A 14,637-nucleotide genomic window follows, 5' to 3' on the forward strand; every position below is an offset into this window, starting at 1 on the left:
CTTAAGTTTTTTGAGTAAAGTACTCAGCTAGCTTACTAATTAGTCGATATATATTTTATTTTGTTAACGTTTTTTCGCAAATTTAGTATCATTTACAATTTTTTTTATAAAAAACACTTTAATGGAATATTTTAAACGTGGTAGTTAGGTTGGGTCGTCGCAACCAAGGATAAAGGGGCTATGGTTATGATGGTTTTTCCGAAAATATCCTGTATAATGCTAAGCAGCTGCAGAAGATATAGTCACCGTTTTCTTTCTTCTGTTCTTCTTCCGTTGAGAATTACAACTTCAGCAGAAAATATTAATAGCCAAGAAGAATCTAGCAGTATGAGCGTGGAATATTTTGTGACCTTGTCTACTTATAATGGCTAAATATCTTTTACCATAGTAGAACAACCACGAATTCTTGCACTTCTTACATTATCGCAATTATTATGTTTCTGCAGTTAGTTGAACTAGTACATCGAACTTTTGTTGATACTCAGAGCCACGGAAACCTCTGTTCCTTGGAACCACAGGAACTTTCCTTCCTGTTTGCGGAGTTTGGGATGTTAAGAGCTGAGCCATTCTAAGCCATCTCATCAGCCATTTCATAAGCATAAATGCTACAGTGCCCCAATTCAATCAAATCAGGTTCACGCTGTGCTGACGAACCAAGTCCGTGTTATATTTCCAGCACTGCTTTACGCGATCTTTAATGCTGATTGGCTTAATTTAGTGGTGCAGAATTATTAACCCTATCGGAAGATTTATAACTTTTGCAATTGACGTCGTAAGTCAATCATATTTGACACTTATGAACTAGACAGCTGCAGTTTACAAACAGACAAGCAATGGAATGCAAGGACAAACTAAAGATTTCCATGACTCAAAGTAACTTTTTTGTTCATTAAAGAAGTTATTCAAAAACAAGTATAGCACCTGATTAAAAAGTTCACGGAACAACCGCCAGATGATGCTCTAAGCCAACTGATTTCAATCAGGTTTTTTATTTTATCTTTTGCTAGGCTGCCACATCTTTGATTAATATTCCTACTAAATTTCATCGCTATTGCTTGACATTTGTAAAAGGTAAGCCGTCTTGAGTAAATGTACGTGTTTTCGATTTTTTAAAAAGTAAGGTGAACTTATTTGTCAAACTTCGCGGGATTAAAATTTCGCTCTAGTTATTTTTTTCATGAGTTGGCAGCATTGTTAATAACATCTGGACCAACTTTCATGTGAATGTCATTAAAAATAAAAATAAATAATTGGCGCGTACACTTCTGTTAGGTGTTTGGCCGAGCTCCTCCTCCTATTTGTGGTGTGCGTCTTGATGTTGTTCCACAAATGGAGGGACCTACAGTTTCAAGACGACTCCGAACGGCAGATATTTTTATGAGGAGCTTTTTCATGGCAGAAATACACTCGGAGGTTTGCCATTGCCTGCCGAGTGGCGACCGCTATTAGAAAAATGTTTTTATTAATTTTGCTTTCACCGAGATTCGAACCAACGACCTCTCTGTAAATTCCGAATGGTAATCACGCACCAACCCATTCGGCTACGGCGGTCATTATCAGTAATATATTTACGCTTGTGTTTACCAAACGACCAAGAGTGCATTTTTCGATTTTTACAATGTCTGATTTGATTGAGCAGAGAAGTGCCATCAAATTTTGTTTGCGGAATGAAATTTCGGCTGCGGAAACGTTTAGCATGCATAAGGCATTTGGTGATTCGACCAAGTCGCAGAAAAATGTTTATATAGTAAGTGATACAAAGACTTCAAAGAGGGTCGAGAACGTGTTGATGACTTGGAGCGCTCCGGACGACCATCGACGTCAACAGATGACCAACACGTCAATAAAGTGAAGGAGTTAGTGTTCAAAAATCGGCGGTTGACTGTTAAAGACCTTACTGATATGATCGGAATATCAGAAGGATCTGTGAAAACCATTTTGAAAGACCATTTGGGCCTACGAAAAGTCAAATCTTGTTTGGTACCGAAAACCCTCAATTTCTTGGAAAAAAGTCGTCGCGTTGATGTGTGTGAAACAATGCTTTCAGACTATCAGGACAAGCTCAAATGCATCATTACGGGAGATGAGACTTGGATTTATGCTTACGACCCTGAAACAACGGACCAATCAAGCCTTTATTTTTGAACGACTTCGACGTGCTCTTTTCGGTCTGGCCTCGCCTGTAGCACGATATGCCAGGGTCGTAAGCATAAATCCAAGTCTCATCTCCCGTAATGATGCATTATGGGGAATTTGTTTTAACAGCCAAAAGAAAGTAATGGAAATTGGCAGACTTTTCTGATGGCTGTACCGACATTAAAGTTCTCGAAATGTTTGGAGAGGTGGATCAAACGCTGGCATAAATGCGTTGCAGTTGATGGAAAACACTTTGAAGGCGATAATATCAAGGAATAGACTTGTATTTTGAATTATTTAATTTATAAATAATTGCTATATCCAAGCACTTTGCTTCAGTTGTGTGTGACACCATTCCAACATAACGAAACTAAAGCGAAAAGAGAGTAACACATTTTTTTCTGCTTATGGACTCAGTACAGTATTAAATGTAATAGCAATCGTGTAATATAAATGTCGAAGATGATAGATCAATCGTCGAAAATATAAGTATAATAAAATCATGAAGATTGATGCGTAGGATAGGAATATTTCATTGCCCAGGAACTGTAGATTAGTTAAACAACCATTTGTTGCCATTCACGTAAAGCTGGCCCCAGGAAGAAGTTCGCTGTATAGGTGTTACATGAATTTATGCAAAGCAACTATAACATATAACGACAGAACACCGATTTCTAAGGCCGAACCGAACCGAGCTAAATATGTCCATAGACCCCATAGTAATAGAATAAACTAATAGTAAATAAAATAAATTTCAATAATATTTATTTCAACTCAGCTTATTCTTACATGTGGACATGTGTTAATTTTTAACATTCAAAGTTGAATAATTTTATATTGCAATGTAAAAACAACAGCTTACTGAAGAGGAGCAGATAGATATTTAAAGCAATTTTTCCAACAGAAAATATGGACTTTGATACCAGTATCCAAACGTTTTACATTTTTAGCGATAGCTAAAGTAAGTTTCCAATTTGTTATTTAATAAAAAATATAAAATATATGATTTTTTTTTTCAATATTATTACTACAAATCATAGCGTTATCAAGTAAAACTCAAATCCCTTTTTGAATTTTTCTGAAAAAATAAAAATTAAGAAAAGTTCGGTTATTTTAAAAAACGAAGCCGAATCGAAACCGAACTGAGCATCTGTGACCGAAAATTGCCCAAGAATCGGTCATTCTCTAAAAATAACCTTTTTGACCGAATAAACGCCTGCGATGCTTAGCTGAAACGTAATGAAGTCGATTCATTTGGGGCGGATGGTAATTGGCAATGGAAAGTAGGTCCCATACAAGAATGTACCCTACAAGATTTAGTCAACCGAAGTGAAATAGTGAAACTAATTTTGGCTACTACATCATAGGGGACTTGACAGCAGAAGTGTGCCTTCTCATTTGCCTCGCATTCACTCTTCCAATAAGTCATTGTTTAGATGACAATGAAGCAACATTGGCAAAGGCGGCGTAGATTTTTTGTATCTCCGTTTTTGTTGACTTTTGTTTTAAGCAAACCGCTGCCATCCCCTTATTACGACAGTAAATCAGCTGTTTGTTGAGGGCCACTCCTTGGCATTCTGTACAACGTGGGCCACATACGTATGTATGCCGTAGCTGTGAAACGCAACTTTAAATAATGAAATACAGTAAATGCTATATACTGATTTTTATTGATATTTTTTTTCTGTCATTGATAAATGGAATTAGTTTTTTTTAATAAGCTAGAGATAATTAGTAAATAATAAAAAAATATTTAATTGAATGACTAACTTCGCTCTAGATTACACCTTGTTTGCTTTTTACATACAAATTTAAATAAAACCTCACATACATACATACAATACATGCATATGGAAGTGTGCGCTAGTCGCAGGCTACAAATGCCATTATTAAATTAACTGCAAGTGGAAAAAGTTTAACAGACAACTCAAGCGCACATTGACACTCACTTTCCTCTTTAGCGCACAAAACAACTTAATAAGTACATAAAATAAGGAATGAAAAAAAAATACTAAATAAATTGCGACTATAAATAAGTTCATAAAAGGCAAAGAAAATAATTTATACTTTTATTTATGTTGTTTGTTTTCTCTTTACTTTTGCATTTATTTGTACTCTTATTTGTGTCTGCAAGTTCGCTTGAGAAAGAACCCACGGTTTTGCTTTATTCTTCATTTTACTGTACTTGCCACATCGATTAACTTTCTTTGTGTATGCCATTCGGTGTTGCAACACTAATGCTATACACTGCGCGTCCCACCAACACAATTACAGTAGCAGCATATTTCTGCTGAATGTGCACACCACTAATTGTGTTTATTGAATTAAACTTACAAATGACAAATGCTGTCCATTTTTATTTCGTTGATTGTTGCACTGAAAAAGCGTACGAGCAATGAAATTGCATTCGAGTCAGTGATTTATGGCTGCAAGTCGACGTGTTGGTGGCAGACAGACGCAGTGGCGGACACGCCTAGTACGTGCCTAGGCGTTGGCGACAGTAATGCGCATACTGTCGTTTTCATACTAACAACAATAAAAGCAACACCAACAACAAATATGATTATCTACTGTCATTAAGGTACATCACATCTGATATTTTCATCACATAAGCAATATGCACTCATGCTGTCGCTTACCCTGTAGGAAAAGCCTTCAATAGTTGGTTGGTTGAAGTGCCGATTCTCCAAGAATTCAATTAGTGCTTCTCTCTTCGCTCTCTTCTCGCTCTTTTTAAAATTTAAACATTTTTTTTTTAATTTTTGGAACAGAACATCCTTTACAATTTTCTTTTTTTGTACAAAAAGTGTTTTTTTCTTATTTTGGGAGAACATTTTTTTTTAATTTTTGAAAAATGTTTTTAAATATTGGGGAAACAATTTTCTTTTGTTATTCGAGAGAAACAACACCACTAAAATTTTTTAGTGCTAAAAAGTACTGTTTTAGTGAAGCGTACGCACTCGGATATCACGTCCGTTTGCAAATCGACCAAAGCGTCGTTAGGTGTATCAGTAAGCAGATACATACATCGAATCACTGAACCTATGGTACCTCTTAAGTAAGTAAAGTCTCAGCTCATTTTTTCTTAAAAACAATGGAAAAGATAGTTGATCAGCATATTAGGGAAAACAATCTAGCTAAATTCCCGCTGCATCGACTTCAATTTGCCTATCAACAGGGAGACTGAGACTGCAATACACATCCTGGTAACAGTTATTGAAAAGGCTATTGAGTCCAAACAGATAGCTCTATGTGCATTTATTGACATATCAGGAGCTTTTGATAACACTTCCTATGAGGCAATCTATAATGCCCTATATCTAAAGGAGGTACCTGAACCCATCACTAGATGGATAATATTCATGCTGAAATCTAGGACGATCAGCACCGAACTAGGAGGAACAATCAAATCTATTAAAGCCACAAGAGGTTGCTCTCAAGGTGGCGTACTTTCTCCTCTTTTGTGGACTCCAGTCATAGATGAACTTCTCCACAAACTGACTAACCTAGGATTTCACACTCAGTGTTACGCTGATGACCTAGTAGTTTATGTATTAGGCTGGCATGAGGACACCATTTCGGATCGCATGCAGCAAGCCCTAACAATAATAAACAAATGGTGCACGGAAAAAGGGCTCTCCATCAACCCATCCAAAACATCACTTGTACCGTTTACTAGGAGAAGGAGCATACATCTCAAATGTCCGACCCTTAATGGAACAACACTTTCACTCTTGACAGAAGCGAACTATCTTGGCGTCAGTCTTGACAAAACGCTTACGTGGAATTCCCATATTGAGAGAGTTACTTCAAAAGCCACAAGGGCATTCTTTGCCTGTACAAGGCTTTTTGGTAAGACATGGGGACTAAACCCTAGAATGACCTTCTGGACATTCACCACAGTTGTGAAACCCATAGTCACTTATGCATCCTTAGCATGGTGGCCCAAGGTCAAGCAAAGAAAGGCAGCAAACGAATTAAGCAAACTGCATCGCCTGGTATGTGTTGGTATTACAGGGGTTATGAAAACATGTCCCACGGATGCATTGGGTGTGCTCCTGAACATACCACCGCTTCCAATTCTAATTGAAAGGGAAGCTCGCTCGAGTGCCTTAAGATTAAAAGGTATATCTGAACTTAAAAGTGGGGATATGAAAGGACATTTAAAGATCTTGGAAGACTTAATACATAGTCCCATTCTTCATAGGGATGATATACTATCACCCAAACCAATACTCTTCAGGAACTTCCAAGTTATAATTAATGAACGAACAGACTGAAGAACTAACTCTATCACTTTCAAACCTGGCTCCCAGCTATGGTTTACTGATGGGTCCAAATAGGAAAATGGTGGAACAGGGGCAGGAATCAATGGGCCCAAATTCAAAAAATCGATTCCGATGGGATCCTACCCAACAATATTCCAGGCAGAAATACATGCCATTGAAATATGTGTGAGAGAATGCCTTAGAAGGAAAATGAGAGGTACTCACATCTACATACTTTCAGATAGCCAAGCGGCTCTAAAAGCCATTCTATCAACAACTATCACCTCTAAATTGGTAAATGATTGCCTAAACCTTCTAAACACGTTAGGAAACCTCAACATAGTAACACTATGTTGGATTCCGGGACATGAAGGACATGAGGGAAATGAAATGGCTGATGGCCTTGCAAAACAAGGAGCAAATATGCAACTTACTGGTCCTGAGCCTTTCTGTGGACTGACAAAAGGCCACATTAATGAATTCCTTAGGAAATGGGAAGAAAGAAAACTTGCCGTACACTGGCTAAACTGTGCCGGTCAGCGTCAAGCCAAACTATTACTAAGTCCCAACAAAGGAATATCTGACAAACTTCTCTCACTAAACAGAGTAGATCTGCGTCTTTTAACAGGATACCTTACAGGTCACTGCAGCCTGAGGTACCAACTGAATAATATTGGTCTATCCGAGACCAATGTCTGCCGCTTTTGCGAAACGGACATAGAAAGCTCAGAACATGTGCTTTGTGAATGTCCTGCGTTGGGCAGACAGAGACTTCACCACCTTGGTGGTATCGTAGTATCTCCATGCAATCTTTGGAACAACAAACCCAAAACTGTGCTAAAATTTTTAAAAAGCCTAAAACTCTAGGGTTACAAAAGAGGCCTTTCACAATAGATCAGCTCTGGTCGCAGTGCGTAATGGCCTTCTAGTAATAATAATAAGTAATTTTTTTATATAGAAAAGTGTTGAAACACGACCTTATCATGGTTCTAAATTCTTTTGAGTGCACGAGTTTAGTACTAGTGCATTTTCCTACAGGGTATGCATAAATATGTGAACGCTCAATATAATTGTCATTTGGGATATATTAGCATCAATTGAAGTGATGGATATTGCAAAATGTCTGTTAATTGTTGGGAGATGAGAAAATAAAAGTGTCTGAACTATTGTGTAGTACTACAATAGATTCATATATATATTCAAAAATACATACAATTGTGTGTGCTTTTTTTGTAGAACATTTTATTGGCGCTACATTTTCAATTAGTGTTTCTTTTCACTTGTTATCTGGGGCCACATAAATGTTTTATTAACATTTATATGCATTTGGGAGCATATTGATGAGCATACAAACATACATGCATACATATGTACATGCTTACATACATACAGTCCGCGACAAGCGATACCACAATAATATTTTGATCAGTTTTGACAAATTCCACTTATATTTTAAATATTCATTATTTTTTTGTAAAAGTATGGTTCATTGGAATCAGTCCCGCAGGAATCAAGAATTGGATCATCGATTATGTAGGCAATCTAATATACATAAAGAGCGATGGTCCGGTCTGGAACGCTGCAGAACTGCAAAGTGTTTTGTGACAAGTCCGAACAGAAAACTGTCAAACTTTCTACTAAAACTTAGAAGGAAGTATTGGGTTCCGATGTCATGAGAATGAGTAATATCCGTTCTCTAAAACTGGAAGATATTTACAGATTTGCCAGAGAATCTGGAAAATTCTCACAGGACTAACTATCTCTATCTCTGTCTCTATTCTTTCCTATCTCTTTCTCTGATACTTTTCTCCTTCCCTCCTTGACTATCTACCCCCTTTCCAGAGCTTTAAATACAATGGGCTCTTTAGCCTGAGTGTTAGGAGCCACCAAATCTCCTAGTGCTCCTTGGCTCGACCTTTTCAAATTCAATGGTTCATTGTCTAAAACACTCTATACAAAAACAAGGTCGCAAATCTAAAAGAAAAGAAATATTTATCTCAGTTGCACGGTTTTAAATTAAAATTTTGAGAAAAGTTTTGGTATGCAGTTTTATTGCTCATTAAATTCTTATGTAATAAATTGAAAGTTTGAAATTGACCAAAAATCCCATTAGTTTTTTATAAATTTATTCCTTGACGGCATCGCTCATTTTCTGCGAATAAAAAAAGCGTCATGCCCTTGTCAAAGAAAATAATAAACATTCAAAAAACCAGAAAAAAGAGCAATAGTCAAAACTGCTGAAAATATTGACGTGCTATCGTTTTGTCGCGGGGTGTACGTGTACACATATAATTGCTTGATTGTTAAATTGTGTAATTAAATTGACACTGACACCCTTTTACATATTCACATTATGTCATCATCATCAACATGACTGATCTAAATTGCTGAAAGTTCTCGACAACAAAACTAAAAAAAAAAAACAACGACAAGTAATAAATATACAATAATATGGGTTGGTAGTTAATTCTATAACTAAACGTTACTATACATACGGATATGTACATATCAAAGTTGGGCACATAAATAAAGGGTCTGCTGTTTTATAATAAAAAATTTACAAATTTAGATCCTTTCAGATTTCAATATTTTTATTCAAAACGCTGTTCTTAACAATTATGTGTGAAAAATTAAATCATTTAATTGTTCACCATGAAGACCTCTACAGGTAAAATCCCCCAAACACTCGATTCATGATTGTCCAATTGTTGATATTGATGGCTGCTCAGCAACACTTTGCACTACAGCAGCAATATTCTCAACAGTAAATTCAGTTTTTGGTCTTTGATCTGCCAGTCCTTCTTCTATCTTCGACAGAACGAGTTTCTCGAAAATTTTCTGGCAACCTCCAATCAATCTTCTCCATTATATCAACAGCTCTGGTTGGCTGTATAAAGATATCTGCCTGTTGGAGGTCTCATAATGGTGCTTTAGTGCTACTTGAGGAGTGCCAAGTGCACTTCAACCATTTCACCTACCTACCCACCTACCGGCAACCTTTGTATTTTCGACTCATCTGGACAATTAAGATATTCCCACCAAAGAAATCACGGAGTTTCCACTTTGTTGTTCTTAAAGATCGACCATTTTCATAATAAGCTTAAATAATTTTACCCCGTTGTTCTATCGTGTAAAATTGTGCATGTTTCAGAGTGGCAAATGTTAAAGTCGATATACAAATTTTATCGTCTAGAAGTTATTCATCACAGGAATCTAGGCGACACTTTTGAAAAACTTTTTACTCGGCATGCATTTTTTAGAAAACTCCAAAACTGAATATTTTTGCAGCAGACGCGACTAATGTATACACTAGGCCGGGTCGATTTGTGGGGAGGCAAAAAAATCGCCCATTGCTGGGGGGTTCCCCATACAATCATTTCAAAATATCACCATTTTTGGCCTTTACATGAGAAAAGAAACTAAAAAGTTCGACCCAAATTGGGGGACATCAGAATTCGTTTTGGAGGTATGGTTCCTTCGGCAAAGTTTCTTATTTTGATCCCTAGAATATGATTTTCACAGAGCAATGAGCGATTTTTAAATCGGCCCGCCCTTAATAATAAATTTACAGAAATATTCAAGCCTCTTTTGAAGGCATACGGCCAGATTTATTGCAGAAATTAGTCAACAATTGTGGACTGATTGAATAAACTAAGTAACTCGTAGCGGCGGCGGCCGTATGCCGGGTATCATATTCAAAAAATAAATCTCATGAAACTATCTAGCAGATTGTAAGAAAAAGGCTTCATTTCAGCAATTTTAATGTTTTGTATATCCTTTTAAGTTCTCAATCTTTTAAAAAAACTCGCGATGCTTCTAAGCATTGATTACCGATTATTCTTGATTTTTGATTACTCTTCGATTAAATCTCTTTTTAGAAAAATTCATTTCAACAATTTTTTTTTATATTATCATTTTAAGTGCTTAAGCTCTTAAAAACATCCAATATAACCTGCACAGGCTCTAGCCCCACTTTTGCCTGGGAATATTTTTATTAAATATTGTATCCGAACGGCAGACATTTTCATGATAGCATTACATTAACTTAACTTCTACAGAACTCTTTTTATCTATTATTTTCGATATAAATATAAATGCCGTTCGATTACTTGCGGAAGTGAAATGGTGGATTCTAAAATCTAATGCCGATTAGACGATGGTTTGTTATCACAAGATATTTTTTAATATAAATGTACTCAGATGCTTGCCATTGCTTGCTGAGTTCTGATCACTGTTATCAAAAACATTATTTATATATTGTAGTTTTTATGCAATTGCACTTACTACTTGCGGTAAATTACGCTTAAAACGGTTCTTCCCTACCTTAGCGTGTACCCAGCGTTGTCCACAATGCACAATTGATACTGGACAACTTTCCCAACCAAAATTTAAACGAGATCTCTAACGCTAGAACTCTATACTAAGCACTCCAGGCGTGACGGATCTCAGCTATAAAGGCGTTGATCGGATGCAAGCTGGGTTCGCTTGGCTTTGAAAACGTGTGTGGCCAAATAGCGCTTTGGGAGGAAACAGAGATGTTAGTCATATTTATGAATACATATGTATTATATTTTTGAACTACAATGTTAACTAGAAGCTGTGCCTTTTTCTTTTAATGGTAAAGAGGTAAAAGATAAGACGTCAATCACGCCAACGACGAAAGTTTTGTGGGCGCGAATTACATATAGATCCACAAAAACATGGGCAATTTCAGCTTTGCGAGGAAAAATGAAATAATGATATAATATATACATCTATGCTTTTCAATAGATTTTATTAATTTTCTACAAACATTTTTCGATATCAAATGTAAATAAACAATTTTTCTAATCTGCCTAAAATACACAAATGAAGCTAAATCAAATCAAAATAAGTAAATGACAGAAGTGTAAAATTTCCAATGTCAAGAGAACATTGAGCTATTTGAAACTTCACCGTGATTATAAGTGTTTCAAGTAAAGCTGTCATTTGTTCTCATTTCACATATTTTAGTATTATTTTAATCATTTCTGAAAGTTATAGAAGCCAAGTAAGCAAACCCAGCCTGCATTGGGCTAGCGCTTCTTAGCAAACTAAATCCATTCACCAGATAATTGGATTCTAAATCGACCCTTTTACCAACGAACCATCAAATCAACAAAACTAGTTTTCTATAAAATATTTAATCAATGAAAAATCTATATTCATATTTAGTATACATTTTTTTATAAAAGTGTAAATAAATAAATATATTGGATGGAGTAAAAAGTTTCTAACGTATTTTCGTTTCATATCAACAAAAAATTTTCTGATTGACTCTCGATTCCGCTTAGCCCCCCAGAATGGAATAATTGGTACCACCGCCTTGTTGCTACATTTGATACTGTATTTGGTTCAGCGCCGCTTGCTGTTACTCTTCACCGTGGCTGTAGTGGCACTCAATAATGTATAGAATCTCCCCACAGTGGGACCTCATGTAATGTACTCGTATATTAGGGTTTTTCAATAAGGGCGGGTAGATGTTGAAATGGAATAAAATGGCGTTTGCTGTGTGACACGTAGCGTTGTCCTGCTGGAACCACATGTCGTCTAGGTCCATATGGTTCAATATGGGCCATAAGAAATTGGAAGGGCCACCACGTCTACCGAAAAATGGGCGCAATGCGCGCAACGTTTGCGTTAATGAACACTCATTTTGATAATAAAGTTTTATCATTTGAACGTGCTGTTCAATCGTGTAACTTGCCATGATGATTTGGCATAAGCAACTGAATAATTAACAAAAGATTTGACAGATGTCACCAAAACAAAATGGCTGCCACAGGGCGCCAAAATCGACCCGCGCCAATTGAAAAACCCTTTACAAGCATTTGTATTCATTAATGTAGATTTAAAACTGTGTTAAGAATTATTATTTTTTTAATTTATTTATGCACAAGAGTACAAATTATAATTAACTATTATACTTAAGAACTAAACGCTGGCTGCTAGGGTTTTCGGCTTATGACTGTGCTTACATACTTATGTTAATTGGGATGGGGTTAAAGTTAAGGGAGAATGTACGATGGAAGAGGGGAAGGATTTTTAAGGTGAGTGCTAGAGGTTAGCTAATATGGCTTGTTCAGAGCTTACTGGGCTATATATTTAACCTAGTTTGAGAAATGAATTCACAAATTAAGTTAATATTATTGATAGCTTAATAAATCGGTGGGCTTGCAGTTAGGAAACATCGGCGCTTTACATTCCTCCCGCTTTTGGCAGCAGTCAAGAATATTTATTGTCAACCATTAGCTGCAGTTGCAGTGATGGCTGAGCTGTATGCGTGACCATTTAGCAAGTGACCGTGAGTAGATATTGAATAGCCAATCCTAAGTCGTATGAATTTTTTTAAAGTTTGACAGGATTTTAGAGGGTATTTCTTATGAAGGTGCTGAAAGGTGTTCCAATTTCTTGCGTAAAATTCATGCAAATGTTCTTGTGTCAGCTATCGAATGCCGTTGCTAGTGATATAATGAATAAAATAGAATTATTCATGGACGTATTCCTTGGCCCTGTTGTCAGCATACACATTGCCTGGTGTACCAGCATCACCCGGCCTAATTTTTCCTGACCCACTTGATTTTTGTAATGTTTTTATTGAGTAATAATATGTTTCGAATGCTTGTAAGCAGTGGTGTTTCGTTTGTGTGATTCTTACAATAATAGCGCCCAAAGTGGATTTGTAAATTGTAAATCGCTCAAAATTATGAATTTTCTCCTCTTCTTTTTAAGAACTATTCAATCAGAATTCAAATGACTACTGTTGCCATAAATAAACCTGCAAACAGTTATGAAATCAGTATCTACATGCATACACATACGAGTACCTTCATGATTTTTAGAATACATACCAACTTATCCATACATTTGTTATTATGTATGATACGAATTAATTCACCATCATTTAACTAACCTCCACCATTTAAAACCACAGCTTTGTGCGCTATTATCTTACTTTGCACTTGATTTAATATTCCTATAGTTATACCTATGTACGCACTCACATGCATTTATACGAGTATGTATGTATGTATGTAAGAAAAGCCATTCGCTTGCATTTAGCCGTTCATTTGTCGAATTTGATTTGAAAATAAGATTAGCACATGCAAGACAAACCATGCAATTGTCATTTGTTGTTAGTGTTTGCTTCCATTGCTTCTGCCACTGCCACTGACATACAACAGGTGTTGGTAACTTGAGTAAATAATAGTTTCTAACTGCTTTTATACTCGTAAATATATCACAAACCGCAACTAAGCCTCTTGCTTATATTCGATTGAGTTCTCATTGTTTTAATGAAGTCTAGTCAATACCCAGAAATTTGACAACAGTTAAGGTAATTTCCCTATTGTTTGCTTTAATGCTTTTGGTGCTAAATGGTGGTGTTTAAATGACCTTTGTGGTTTATAAATTGATCAAATACGAGTATATTTGGAAATTATTAAGAATGTATGTAATTAAGTAACTCAAAATACTTGCATTTCTGGGTTATGCAAAGTGAATAGCTGGGTCATACTTATCAGTGACAAAAGCAACCAATATGAAAATGCTTTTTAACCACATTCACCTCTGATAGGCGAAAAGATTTAAGGGGGGCTCCTGATGGTCTAGAGCTCGAAAATTTAGAGTATTTTAAGGATTTTTTTTAACAATAAAAAATTGAAAAACGTTATTTAAGTTTTTTATGCTTTTTATTTAAATTCGTTTACAAAAATTAAATTTTTTTGAGCTGAAGTGGACCCTCCCGAAAAATTTGACCTGAACGATGTGTCCATTTTGGCTCTTTTATTTCCGGTTTTCAATCGGGTTTTTTTCAATTTTTTAATAAAAAACATACGAAATAATTGAAATAATAATATGATTCTAGTCCGGGCGATAGCCATTGATGTTGCGAACAACATTTTAAAATATCGGACGATTCGGTCGAATAGTATTTTTTTTTTACATCAGGACGAAAAAAAGTCGTTTCGAAATAAATGAGTTTAAAGTTTGAGGTACAGGCGCTCGCGTACCGCTCTCTAAATAGTAAATGGAAATTTGACAATTTCATAGTATATTCTTAAGATATTATACTTGATTTTTGGCAATTTCTAGACCACCGGGTCCCCTTAAGATGTGGGTACTCGAATGCCCACTCCGTGCATCAGATGTAGGTTCGTAGAATGATGATGGTAGGTAAGTATAATAGCTCCAGTCGGCCTTTAAACCAGCTTAG

The sequence above is a fragment of the Anastrepha obliqua genome, chromosome 3, assembly GCF_027943255.1.
Source record: "Anastrepha obliqua isolate idAnaObli1 chromosome 3, idAnaObli1_1.0, whole genome shotgun sequence".
NCBI classification, from domain to species: domain Eukaryota; kingdom Metazoa; phylum Arthropoda; class Insecta; order Diptera; family Tephritidae; genus Anastrepha; species Anastrepha obliqua.